Below are 13393 nucleotides of genomic sequence, written 5' to 3' on the forward strand. Positions count from 1 at the left end.
TTTTTCACGATAGTCACACGTTGATCAATTGGAGCCAGAGAAGGTATAACCAGTACTAGCTGGTTTTATGAACATTACTGTGCAAAAGTCTTAGGCACCCTGGAGTTTTTGTGTGATTTCAGATGGAATGGCCATCACAGAGCCCTGATCTCCACGTCATCGAGGCTGACTGGGATTACCTGGAGAGACAGAAGCAAGCGAGACAGCCAAAGTCTGCAGAACTGCGGCAAGTTCTCCAAGATGCTTGGAATAACCTGCCAGCCAATTTTCTTATCAAACTACATGGCATTGTACCTTAGAGAATTGAACATAGAACATAGAAATGTACAGCACATTACAGGCCCTTCAGCCCACGATGTTGTGCCGACCATATAACCTACTCTAGAGACTGCCTAGAATTTCCTTAACACATAGCCCTCCATTTTTCTAAGCATGTAAGCTCTTAAAAGACCCTATTGTATCCGCCAGCAGTACATTCCACGCACCTACCAATATCTGTGAAAACTTACCCCTGACATCCCCTCGGTACCTCTTTCCAAGCGCCTTAAAACTATGCCCCTCTCATGTTAGCCAATTGATGCAGTTTTAAAGGAAAAGGGTGGTCACAACAAATATTGATTTGATTTACTGCTCTTTATAGTATTTTTTTGATGTTTAGAAACTTAATTTGAAAGCATCTTCACTTTACAGAACTTAATGTGCCTAAGACTTTTGCACAGTACAGTATACACCATATTCCGAATTGTAATGGGGGAATGGATTTGTGACAAGTGCTGCTAATTTCACAAAATTGCTACAAAACAACATTTTTCACAACATGTGTCAGTGACAGTAAATAAACCTGATGTGATGAGCTAGGATAATGGGCAGGAAAAGGGAACTGTTGGGCAGTAAGGTGGTGTAGCAGATGGTGCTGCTGCCTCACAGTTCCAACAACACAGGTCTGATCCTGACCTTGGATGTTGGAATGTACTGGTGGTGTTAAATTACTCCTTTGTGGCTAAATAGAATCAAAAAGGGAGATTGAAGGACATGTAGGAGAATAAGTTGTAGGGGTTAAGACAAATAAGGAGAGATATAATGCAATTGATGGGATTACTCTGCTTGGAGCCAGCTTTAACCCGATGGATTGTTATAAGTAGGTAAATAAGATTAGCCTCTTTCCAATTCTCCACAGCCCAGGACTAATATAGTTAGTTATAGTTCTTGGCTATGATCTTGCCTAACAATATCTCATCTGCAGAGGCTCGGGATCTTCCAGGTCTGATGGGTGACACACCACAAATTTAATCACTGATCTCTGCGGTGCCACTGTAAAGATTTTTGTGACGATTCGATGTTCAGGGTCTCTGAATCGAGAATAATTTAGTTCTTTTTCATCTTCTAACCAGGTCGCAGTAGATTAAAACTGTGGTTTCTCTGTCTTCCCTTGGCTATGATAGAATATACAATCACCTACGGTTTCCTTGTTTCTGAACTTTTCATACAGTTAAGCAATGACACATTGGAAAAAATACAATGTTAATAGAATAGAAATGGTTCATTTGCAGTGCAACAACGGTCTGGACTGGGGGTTTGAAATGGGATTTCTAAGTTGCTTTTCCCTCTTATGCCACTAGGTGGACCCTCAGACCAACTTTATTCCAGAGGTAGGTTTCTAAGCACATTGAATCAAGATTAAGTATTATACTTAATCCTTCAGCCATGTTGCTCCACTAAATAAGATTAGTTGATGCACAGTCTGGCCCACTCACCATTTCATTCTAGTAGTCACCTGAGGGGAAAAAAATTATTTATTTATAAATACAATGCGGAATAGGCCCTTCCAATCCAACAAGCTGCATCGCTCAGCAACCCACCAATTTAACACTAGCATTATCACAGGACAATTTACACTCGGAGGAAACCCACATGGTTCATGGGGAGAACATGCAAACATCTTACAGGCAGCACCAGAATTGACCTCCGAACTCCAAACACCCGGAGTTGTAATAGCATCACAGTAACCGCTGCGCTACTGTGGCACCTTATCCTTTGCACTGCCTTCCTTGCAAGAATATTATTCTTTATAAATGGAAAACAAGACTATTGTAGTATTCCAGGCAAGGCGTCTGCAATATTGCACCAGTTTTCCATTTCTTTTTACACCAAACCCCTTGCAATGAAGAACAGCATTGTCTAAACTCAAGTGTGCCTTGGCCAACTTCCTCAGTTTCTCCTCCTGAAATCTGGAGAGTCTATGCTGGACCTATTCCAGGTATGGATATTCTTCCTTGAGTATTGAGAACCAACATGCACACAAGACACCACATGTCTTGCCTAAGTCCAGTACAACAGCAGGATTACTATCAAACATGCAGTATTTTGAAGAAGTGAATTCCAAACATGTTGATCTTCAGGTATTTATTTGGAGTATTGTGCTGCCATTGGAGAGGGTCCAGTGGAGGTTTATGTGAATAACCCAGGTGCAAAAGGGTTTATGTATAAGGTATGTTTGATGGCACTGGGCCTGTACTCACTGGAGTTTAGAAGTAAGAGAAGGATCTCATTGAAAACTACCAAATATTGAAAGGCTGAGACAAGGTGAAAGTGGAAAGGGTGTTTCCAATAGTGGGAGAGTTCAGGACCAGAGGATACAGCCTCAGCATAGAAAGATGTCCCTTTAGTACAGAGGTGAGTAAGACTTTCTTTAGGCAGAGAGTGGTGAATCTGTGGAATTCATTGCCACAGATGGCTGTGGAGGCCAAGTTATTGGGTATATTTAAAGCAGAGGTTGATGGGTTCTTAACTAGAAAGGGAGTCAAAGGTTATGGGAGTAGGAAGGAGAACAGGGTTGAGAGGGGAAATAAGTCAACAATGATCAAATGGCAGAGCAGACTTGATCGGCTGAATGGCTTAATTCTGTTCCTATGTCTTACAGTCTTAGAAGTGCAATAGGAAGAGCTGGCTGTTGTTCTTAGTGGAATTAAGGATTTACATTCCAAATGTTCCCTCTGTAAGATATGTATCAGACTGTGGAACAGTGTTATGGCTGCCAATATTGAAGCTAGCTCAGTATTCTTGCTACACCGGCCATCACAGGTCGAATATGTATGGCCTGTAAATACAAACGAGCGTTTGAGAAAACATCTGACTGCTGCAGGTGACTGTCCTGCTGGAATTTTGCCACACTGAACCCAAGTAGTATACACTCTAAGTAATATGTTTTGATGTCCATTTCATGAACCTTACCTAGAGACTTGCCGTTCAGGCCAGCAACAAATCCCTTTTTAAAACCATCAATTGCATATAAAGCCTTGTCTGCAATAAATGCTTTGATAGGTATTTTAACCTGATTTAAGCCTGGATTAAATTTGTTAGTATCAGTGTTATTGTTAAGTATGGCAAAACAAGATTTAAAATGCTTATTCAGACTCCATTTGTTGGGACACCCCATCTCTGCAAACATCTTCTGCTCTGTGGGAACTCAGTTTGTATCTACAATTCTGATTTACGCAATGTTAGGGTTACGGACAGTCCTCAGGGCTGGAACCCTGCTGTAACCCTGAAGGACCTGTACAATATTGAATGATTAATTATTTTTCAATTGCTTTTCTGGTCTTGTAGCTAATTTTCTTCCTCCTTTCATAAAGGCGTTGATTCTTGCAGAATGGCTATGAGGTCATCTGCAATCTCCTGCTGAAATGACTTCTTCAATGGGAAGCAAGATCATATGAGGCTAATTGCATCACACTAGAGAAGTTTATTCTCTTATCCTGTATCCCCGGTGTAAATTTTAGTAGCAATGTTTGGACAGTGATCAGGGACAGGAATTACTAGTTGGTTATCTTCTCCACCGGTCCTAAGTTAAACTACAAATTTAAACTAAATTAAACAGTGTTTGCCAGGATAGCTCCATGCCATTGCAGTGGTGTGGAGTTTATCTATTTACTGATCTCTTGATGAGGCTACAGGAAGAAAGATGGACAATCAGCCAGGTCAATACCTGGAGATCATAACGAGGATTCTTATTGGCCCTATCCATGAGCCAAGGAGGGTGAAATACAACAGCTCTGAATTCCATAAAGGAAGCAAGTATGTCATCTATCTTTTGATTGTTCAATATTTGGAGAGCTCGTCTAGAGAAAAGAAAAATATCTTGTTTTCTTGTTGCTGCTCAGAGATAGTTGAGATCTGTTCAAACTAACAGATCAATAATGTTGAAGTTTGGGAATTTATTGCTGTTTGCACCATTTTCTGCACTGAGGTCGGAGTGTTTACAGCAGTAAACACAGACGCAATACTTATCTGCAAAGCCTGCTGTGCTTGCAAAAAGTCTTTGGTTAATGTGGTGTTGTCACTTTTGTAAGACTACTGACTTGTTGGAGAATTGATTTTGTTTCAGAGATGTTGCTGATCCAAAGTGATTTCAAAAACGATTCAAAAAGAACTTCACACACAAAAAAACGCTGAACTTTCTTCAGGTTTGACAAGTATTACTGGACAACATTGGACTGTGTACCTAACTGCACTGTAACTGGAATGCTTGGAGACACCATGTTCAAGCCCCAAGAACAGAAAAAGCTGAAAATACTCAGCTAGTCAGACAGAATGAGTGGAAGGATAAACAGTTAATGTTTCAAGTCCAAGACCCACAATACCGGCAGGAGAAAAAACAAATTAGTTTTAACTTGCCTCAAGGATAATTTGTGAAAGTCATCTGGTCGATAGGTTAATGGGGGCAGTCAGGGAATGTGATGACAAACAGAGGAGTGTAAAATGTTGTGAAAAGCGAGACTGTATCACTTGTCCAGAGTCAGGCTTGGAAATGTTATCCCCGTAATTGTTGTTGGGTATTTAATATTTGAGAAATACTAGAAATGTATTGTTTGATTAAGCATTCTTTGTTGTTTATGTAATGCACTGTGGGTTATATGTAAGAGTATGTGAATTGCATAATCATGACACTACCACGTGATACATGTGTGCCTCGCTTAAAGTAAGCACGGAGTTAGACTCACATTTTGAACTCCTTTGTTTTCCTTTCAATTAATTTTATCTTTTAGAGTTACAAAACGTAACCGTGGTGATGAGGTATTTTTAAAATTAACCTGAAGTGACTACCTACCTGTTGAAGCAGAGGGAGATGTTTTAATAAAAGCATAGCAAGAAACTGTAGAGTTTAAAAAATGCAGTGCAGTACGTGCAGAAATGATCAAGTTTTTTTTTAAAAAGGCAAAAAACGGAAGAATTTGTGGGTTCATAAACAGTGAGTACCGGTCGATAATCATTAAAAAAGCAGAAATGACTGGTTATATCGGGAAGATAAACCAGTTCCATTACACAACAGATAAAAGGTATACAGAGCAAATTGAGCAGTATTTTGAAGCAAATGAAATAGCCGATTTTGCTGAGGGCTTTGGATTTAAAGGCATACAGTTTGCTTAGATGTTTGACTGCTCCAACAAAACCATTGGAAGTGAGCTTTGCTGGTATCATGAAAGTAAAGCAGGAACATTTAGAACTGAAACCATTGTTGATTGCAGAATATTTTAGCTTTCATAAGTGGAATCGAAAGGAAGAGAAGTCCATTTCAGTGTATGTGGCTGAATTGAGGTTCTCTGAGCATTGTCAGTTCGATTGATGGGCTTAATGATACACTGAGAGATCATTTAGTTTGTGGAAACTTACAAGAAAGCATTCAAAAACGGCTCCTAACTGAAGCACAACTCACATTTAAAAGAACAGAAAATGCAACAAATTAGGACACATACAAAGTGCACGTCAGGCAGACAAAAATGAAATAGACTGTACAGGGTAGAGAAAAAAGATAAAAAGTCAAGTTGCAGTTTCAGAAAGAGCACAAATCTGCATGCTGTTGATGAAAAATCTGATAATGATGAGAGTGACACAGGACAGAGTAGCCTTGAGATTTACAATGTGAAAACTAACAATAGACAAGCAATTTGGCTTCCACCAGAAGTCAATTGAAAATTAATTAAACTGACTCAGTTGTTCCAGTCATTCCACAAAATGAGGTTGAATGGCATTTCAAAGATTCTAAACTGAAGCCTTCAGATATGCAGCTAAGAACTTACACTGGAGAAAATATAACTCCTGTGGAATACAGCAGGCAATGTGCTGTGTTGGGGTTGTATGTGGTAAAAACAGGAGGCCAGTATTGTGGGGGTGTGACTGGTTAAGACTACTTGACAGAGATCCATCCGCTATTTGCATGCCACATCCCCTGTAACAGTGTTAACTGAAAACGAACTAAGAAAGGTCCTGGATGATGCCACAGCAGTGTTCAAGGATGGGATTGGAAAGCTCAAACATAGCACGGGTTAAATAGTACTGAATGAAAGTGCCACACCCAGGTTTTATAAAGCCCATCTGGTTCCTTATACAATCTGCGATGAAGTAGCCAGAGAGCTAGACTGCACGGAGGCCGAAGGAATTCATTCTAAATTTGAGTGGAGCCCATGAGGATTGCCAGTGGTCCCAGTAGTCAAAAAGAATGTGTCTGTAAGGATCCATGGTGACTTTAAGGTCACCATCAACCTGGTATTGAAAGTAAATCAATACCCTCTTCCCGGGAAAGAGGATATCTTTGCTAATCCTGCTAGAGGAGAACACTTCAGCACTTCAGCAAAGTGGACTTAGCTGAATCCTAGCTGCAGATGGAGATGGAAACCATAAACACTCACAAAGGACTTTGTCGTTATAATAGACTTATATTTGGAGTAGCATCTGCACCTGCATTCTAATGGAAAGCTATGGACGAGGTGCTACAAGGCTGTCCAGGCACTCAGAGTTACCTGGATTACACCTTTGTTACCAGTAATAATCATAAGGAACGTCTCCAAAATCTCAAGGCAGTGTTAAAAAGATTAGAACATTATGGGCTCAGAGCACAATGCAACAAGTGTGAATTATTTAAACAAGCATCACCTACCGTTGTCACACCATCAATGCAGAAGAATTACACAAGTGTGCTGAGAAATTCAAGCAGTGGTGGATGCTCCAAGGCCAATGCATGTGACGCAATTGCGGATCTTTTCAGGATTTGTCAACTATTGTAACAGGTTCCTGTCAAACATGGCTGCTGTGCTCCACCCTTCGTACTCATTACTGCAGACTGGGAAGAAATGGCAACGGACGAAGCAGTGTGAGGTGCCTTTCAAAAAGGTATAGTGGTTGCATCAGACACCGTACTCACACATTATGATTAACATCGTCCAGTGAAGCTTGTCTGTGATGCCGTGCCTTATGGTATAGGTGCCGTTATGTCAAATGTTGTGAGTGATGGAAGTGAACTGCTATAGCCTTTGCATCATGTTCCCTTACCGCTGCAGAGAAAAATTATGCAAAGATCAACAGAGAGGCCTTGAGTCTGGTTTGGGGTGTACAGCATTTCAACCAGTACTTGTTTGGGAGGATTACCCTCACTAACAAACTGTGTCCATTTTCAATCCACAGAAGGGTGTCCCACTAACTGCAGCAGCATGAATGTAGAGGTGGGCTCTGTTCCTCGGAGGTCACAATTACAGGATGGAATTCAAGAGGAAGTGCCAATGGATTGTCCCATTTATCCTTGGAAAAGGAAATACTGGAAAAAATTACAAAAGAAGGCACTTCTCTTGAAGTATTCTTCCTTATGTAAATCGGAAGTCTCCATATTACACCAAAGATGATCCAAAGAGAAACCAGAAAAGACCCCACACTGTCTCAGGTCTACTTGGCCACCACATGGCTGGACTAGGCAGCAGAAATTCCAGTTCCCCCATTTTTACCAGTGCAGGCATCAAATTGCCCTTGACGAGGGTTGCTTTATGTAGGGATTGAGAGTTTTATCCTCCAAGCTGAGAGCTAAAGAGTTGGAGGAGCTACATGCTGGTCATCTAGGCATGGTTAAAATGAAAGCATTGGCTCGAAGCTTTGTCTGGTGGCCAGGGATAGATCAGCAGATGGAGCCGTTTGCCACGCATTCTTCCGAATGCCAACACGTCCAGAAGATGCCAACGGTAGGTCCTTTCCATCCCTGGGAATGGCCTGCATTGCCCTGGCAGAGGACTCATGTAATTTTGTCAGACCATTCATAGACATAAATTTCTTGGTAGTAGTGGATGCACCTACAAGGTGGCCAAAAGTGTTCCCAGTAGCCTCCGCTGTAGCCTCGCACACTGTTGATGTGTTGAGAAGCCTCTTCTCAAGGACTGGTGTTCCAGAACAATGAGTCAGTGACATTGGACTACAGTTTGTTGTTGAACAATTTCAGATATTCCTAAAAATGAATGGAATAAGGCATATTACATCTGCACCGTTTCACTCAGCTACAAGTGGCTCAGCAGAGCGGTTGGTCCAGAGTCTGAAATTGCTACTTTGCATGTGAGATGGCTTTCCAGAAGTTGTACTTGGACCTTTTGTAGTCTACTTAGTCACTGGACCTGAACGCCACTCATCTGACCCTCAGCAGATCGTGGATCTAATGGTTCATCCAGGGCTTTTAGTTGGGCAGGTATTTATAAAGTCCGAGACAACCGCGGTGTATTCGTTCAGATCCTCTGATGAGGCCTTCAACACAGCCTAATCCACTGACTTGAAGCTATAGCTTAGCCACCCCTCTGCCTCCCCATTCCAGACCAAACCTGAATCACTGAAGTATGCTCGACAGCCGAGGCAGGTCTCGAATGCTATCACCTCCTACCAAGTGACGTAGGCAACAACAAGGTTTCACTACCAGATGAGCTCAATGCCTTTTACGCTCGCTCTGGCTGTCAAAACATGGAGGCGCCATCACAAACTTCCACAGCCCCCAATGACCCTGTGAGTTCAGTCTCTGAGGTTGATGTGAGAGCACCCTTAAGGTGGGTGAAGCCACGGAAAGCATCTGGCCTAGATGGGGTACCTGGCTGAGTACTAAAGACCTGTGTTGATCAACTGGCTGGAGTGTTCACCAATATCTGTAATCTCTCTAAAGACCTGTACTGATTCTCGCTTTGGCAGTCTGAGGTATCCGCCTGCTTCAAGAAGGCTTCTACCAGTGCTGAAGAAAAACGTGATAACCTGCCTTAGTAACTGTCATCTAGTAGCTCTTATTAGATTAGATTCAACTTTACTGTCATTGTGCCGAGTACAGATACAAAGCCAATGAAATGCAGTTAGCATCTAACCAGAAATGCAAAGAACAGTGTTATTTACAAATACCTGAGATTAAAAAGTAAGTGCTACAGCACACAAATATAGAAGTACTGAGACAGTACAGATCTAGGCCTCATATGGAGCCAGTGATCATTAATGGAGAATGTGTGGAGCAGGTTAATACCTACAAGTATCTGGGAGTACAGTTAGACTGGACTGCCAACACAGATGCCTTGTGCAGGAAGGCACTGAGTCGACTGTACTTCCTAAGAAGGTTGGCGTCATTCAATGTCTGTAGTGAGATGCTGAAGATGTTCTATAGGTCAGTTGTGGAGAGCGCCCTCTTCTTTGTGGTGGCGTGTTGGGGAGGAAGCATTAAGAAGAGGGACGCCTCACGTCTTAATAAGCTGGTAAGGAAGGCGGGCTCTGTCGTGGGCAAAGTACTGGAGAGTTTAACATCGGTAGCTGAGCGAAGGGCGCTGAGTAGGCTACGGTCAATTATGGATAACTCTGAACATCCTCTACATAGCACCGTCCAGAGACAGAGAAGCAGTTTCAGCGACAGGTTACTATCGATGCAATGCTCCTCAGACAGGATGAAGAGGTCAATACTCCCCAATGCCATTAGGCTTTACAATTCTACCGCCAGGACTTAAGAACTTTTTTAAAAGCTATTATTAATGCTTTTTGAGATAGTGATTTAGATGCATATCATATTTTTTACTGAGTTAAGTATTGTATGTAATTAGTTTTGCTACAACAAGTGTATGGGACATTGGAAAAAAAGTTGAATTTCCCCATTGGGATGAATAAAGTATCTATCTATCTATCTATCTATGGGTAAAATACTGCTTAGCGCTGTGATGTGAGGTTCAGCAGGGTCACAGCCTCAGGGAAGAAGCTCTTCCTGAGCCTGCAGGTGCAGGAGCGGAGGCTCCTGTAGCGCCTACTGGATGGGAGGAGAGTAAAAAGTCCATGGTTAGGGTGAGGTGCATCCTTGATAATGCTTTTCGCCCTGCTCAGGCAGGGTTTATGGTAGATGTTCTCAATGGTGAGCAATTGAGTGCAGATAATCCGCTGGGCAGTTTTCACCATACACTGGAGTGCTTTGCGGTCCGATATGGGGCAATTGCCATACCACACTGAGATGCAATTGGTGAGTATGCTCTCAATGGTAAATGTCCATTATGTCCATTGTGAGGAAGTACTTTTGAGAAGTTGATGATGAAACATATCAACTCTTGCCTGAGAAGAGACTTGGACTGGGTCCAGTTTGCCTACCCTCACAATAGGTCAGCAGCCAATGCCATTTCATTGGCTCTTCATTCAACCTTGGAACATCAGGACAGTGAAGGGGCATTAATCAGGATAGTCTCTATTAAATACAGTTTAACATTTAATACCATCATCCCCTCAAGACTAGTCAATAAGCTCCAAGACAAGGTCTCAGTACCTCGTTGTGCAGCAGGATTCTCGATTTCCTTACAGTCAGTTTGGATTGGCCACAACGTCTCCTCCATTTATGCTGGGAATGCACTAGATCCAGAGAGGAAAAGTTCACTCAACTTCATTCAGCCCATCACCAAACTGTTCCCACAACCTATGGACTCACTTTCAAGGACTCTTCATCTCAGGTTCTTGATGATTCTTTCATTTTCTCTCCTCCTCTACCCCTCTCCCACTCTTCCCCTCTTTCTCTTCCTCTCTCTCTCTCTTTCGTTGGTTATTTGTCTATTCTGTTGGGTGTGGTCTTTCGTTGATTCTATTGTGTTTCTTGTATTTACTGTGAGTGCCTACAAGAAAATGAATCTCAGGGTTGTATATAGAGACATGTATGCACCTTGATAATGAATTTACTTTGAACTTTGAATTAGGAAATTGCTGTGGTATGTTGGCACTACATCCAACTAAACACAACAACATTAACAATTATGCAGAATAAAGAATTATATTAAAAGTTCAAAGTAATTTTATTATTGAAATACATATGTCATCATATACAACCCTGAGATTCATTTTCTTGTGGGCATGCTCAATAAATCCATTAACCATAATAGAATTAATGAAAGACCACACCAACTGAGTATATAACCCATCTGCAAAAGACAAAAAACTGTGCAAATATATTAATAATAATAATGAAGCAATAATTATCGAGAACATGAGCTAAAGAGTCATTGGAAGTGAGGGAACAGTTTAGTGATGGGGTGAGTGAAGTTGTCCCCTCTGTTTCAAGAGTCTGATGGTTGAGGGGTAGTAACTGCCCCTGAACCTGGTGGTGTGGGTCCTGAGAACCCTGTACCTTCTTCCTATGACAGCAGCAAGAAGAGAGCATGACCTGGGTGGTGGGATCCCTGATGATGGATGCTGCTTTCCTGTGACAATGCTCCACGCAGATGTTCTCCATGGTTGACAGGGCTTTCCCTGTGATGGACTGGGCCATATCCACTACTTCTTGAAGGATTTTCCATTCAAGGGCATTGATGTTTCCATACCAGGCTGCGTGGCAGCCAATCATTATACTATCCACCACAGATCTGTGTACGTTTGTCAAAGTTTTAAATGTCATGCCGAATCTTCTGAAACTTCGAAGAAAGTAGAGGTGTTGGGGTTCTTTCTTTGTAATGGCACTTACATTCTGGTCACAGGACAGATCCTTCAAAATGATTACACTGAAGAGTTTAGAGTTACTGATTCTCTCTGATGAGGACTGGCTCATAGACCTCCAGTTTCCTCCTCCTGAAGTCATCTCCTTGGTCTTGCTGGCATTGAATGAGAGGTTGGTGTTATGGCGCCACTCACCCAGATTTTCAAAGTCTCTCCTATATGCTGACTCATCATCACCTTTGTTTTGGCCTATGACTGTGGTGTGTTGTCAGCAAACTTGAATATAGCATTGGAGCTGTGCTTAGCCACACAATTGTAAGTGTAAAGCGAGTAGAGCAGGGGGCTAAGCACACAGCTTTGTGGTGCTCCTGTGCTGATGGCGATCGTGGAGGAGATGTTGTTGCCAATCTGGACTGACTGGGGTCTGCAAGTGAGGAAATCCAGGATCCAATTGCACCAGGGGGTATTGAGGCCCAGGTCTTGAAGCTTACCGATTAGTTCTGAGGGGATGACAGTATTGAATGCTGAGCTGCAGTTGATAGTACACGTCCTAATGCATGCATCTTTGCTGTTCAGATGCTCTGGAGTTGAGTGAAGAGCGAATGAGGTGACATCAGCTGTGCCAGTAGGCAGATAGGAGCAGAATCAAGTTGCTTCTCAGGCAGGAGTTGATATGTTTCATCACCAACATCTCAAAACACTTTGTCACCATGGATATATGGGGTTATGGGGAGATTTGGCGTAGTGGTAACCACCACTGGATCAGTAATCCAGAGACCCAGTTATATGCTGGGGGACATGAGATTGAATCCCACCATGGCACATGGTGAACTTTGAATGCAATAAAAATAAACCATGTTGATTGTTGTAAAAACCCATCTGGTTCACTGATGTCCATTAGGGGAGGCATCCTGCCGTCCTTACTTGATGAGGCCTATGTGTGACTTCAGCAACCTGGCTGATTTAAAGTTAGGGATGGGCAATGAATGCTGGCTTAGCTGGCAACGTCCACATCCCATAAATGAATAAATTTAAAAAATAAGACAATTAAGTGCTACTGGATGATAGTGTTTGAGGCAGGTTACATTTACCATGTATTTATTTATTTTAAAAATGAAAACAAGAGAAATTCTGCAGATGCCGGAAATCCAAAGCAACACACTCAAGATGCTGGAGGAACTCAGCAGGCCAGGCAGCACCCATGGAAATGAATAAGCAGTTGATGTTTCAGGCCGAAGCCTTTCTTCAGGACTGGAAAGGAAGGCGGAAGACACCAGAATAAAAAGCTGGGGTGAGGGGAAGGTGAGAGGTGAGGCCAGGTGGGCGGGAAATGTAAAGGGCTGCATGGGAAGGAATCTGATAGGAGAGGAGAGTGGACGACAGGAGAGAGGAGTATTCAATATAAGTATATTGTAATTAATTGATTGATTTATTATTATTATTATTTTTTCTTCTTCTAGATTATGTATCGCATTGAACTGCTGCTGCTAAGTTAACAAATTTCACGACACATGCCGGTGATAATAAACCTGATTCTGGTTCTGAGGAGGGGCACCAGCTGAAGGTGACAGGCAGTTCAGACGAGTTGAGAAGAGATAGGGGCCAGAGTGGGGAATAGAAGAAGAGGGGAGGAGGAGGGATTTTTTAAACGGGGAAGAGAAGTTGA

At 42.2% G+C, this 13393-nt stretch overlaps 1 protein-coding gene across 1 annotated transcript in view; it reads left to right on the forward strand.

Moving 5' to 3' along the window:
* Positions 1 to 5102, forward strand: part of heatr6 (HEAT repeat containing 6) — a 72495-nt gene extending 67393 nt beyond the window's left edge. Inside the window, exon 21 of the transcript XR_012099893.1 lies at positions 4385 to 5102. The gene's annotated coding sequence lies outside the window, so the exon portion shown is untranslated. The remainder of the gene's footprint in view (positions 1 to 4384) is intronic.
* Positions 5103 to 13393: the final 8291 nt, after the last annotated feature.

Source organism: Hemitrygon akajei, chromosome 8 (genome assembly GCF_048418815.1).
Source record: "Hemitrygon akajei chromosome 8, sHemAka1.3, whole genome shotgun sequence".
Classification (NCBI taxonomy): domain Eukaryota; kingdom Metazoa; phylum Chordata; class Chondrichthyes; order Myliobatiformes; family Dasyatidae; genus Hemitrygon; species Hemitrygon akajei.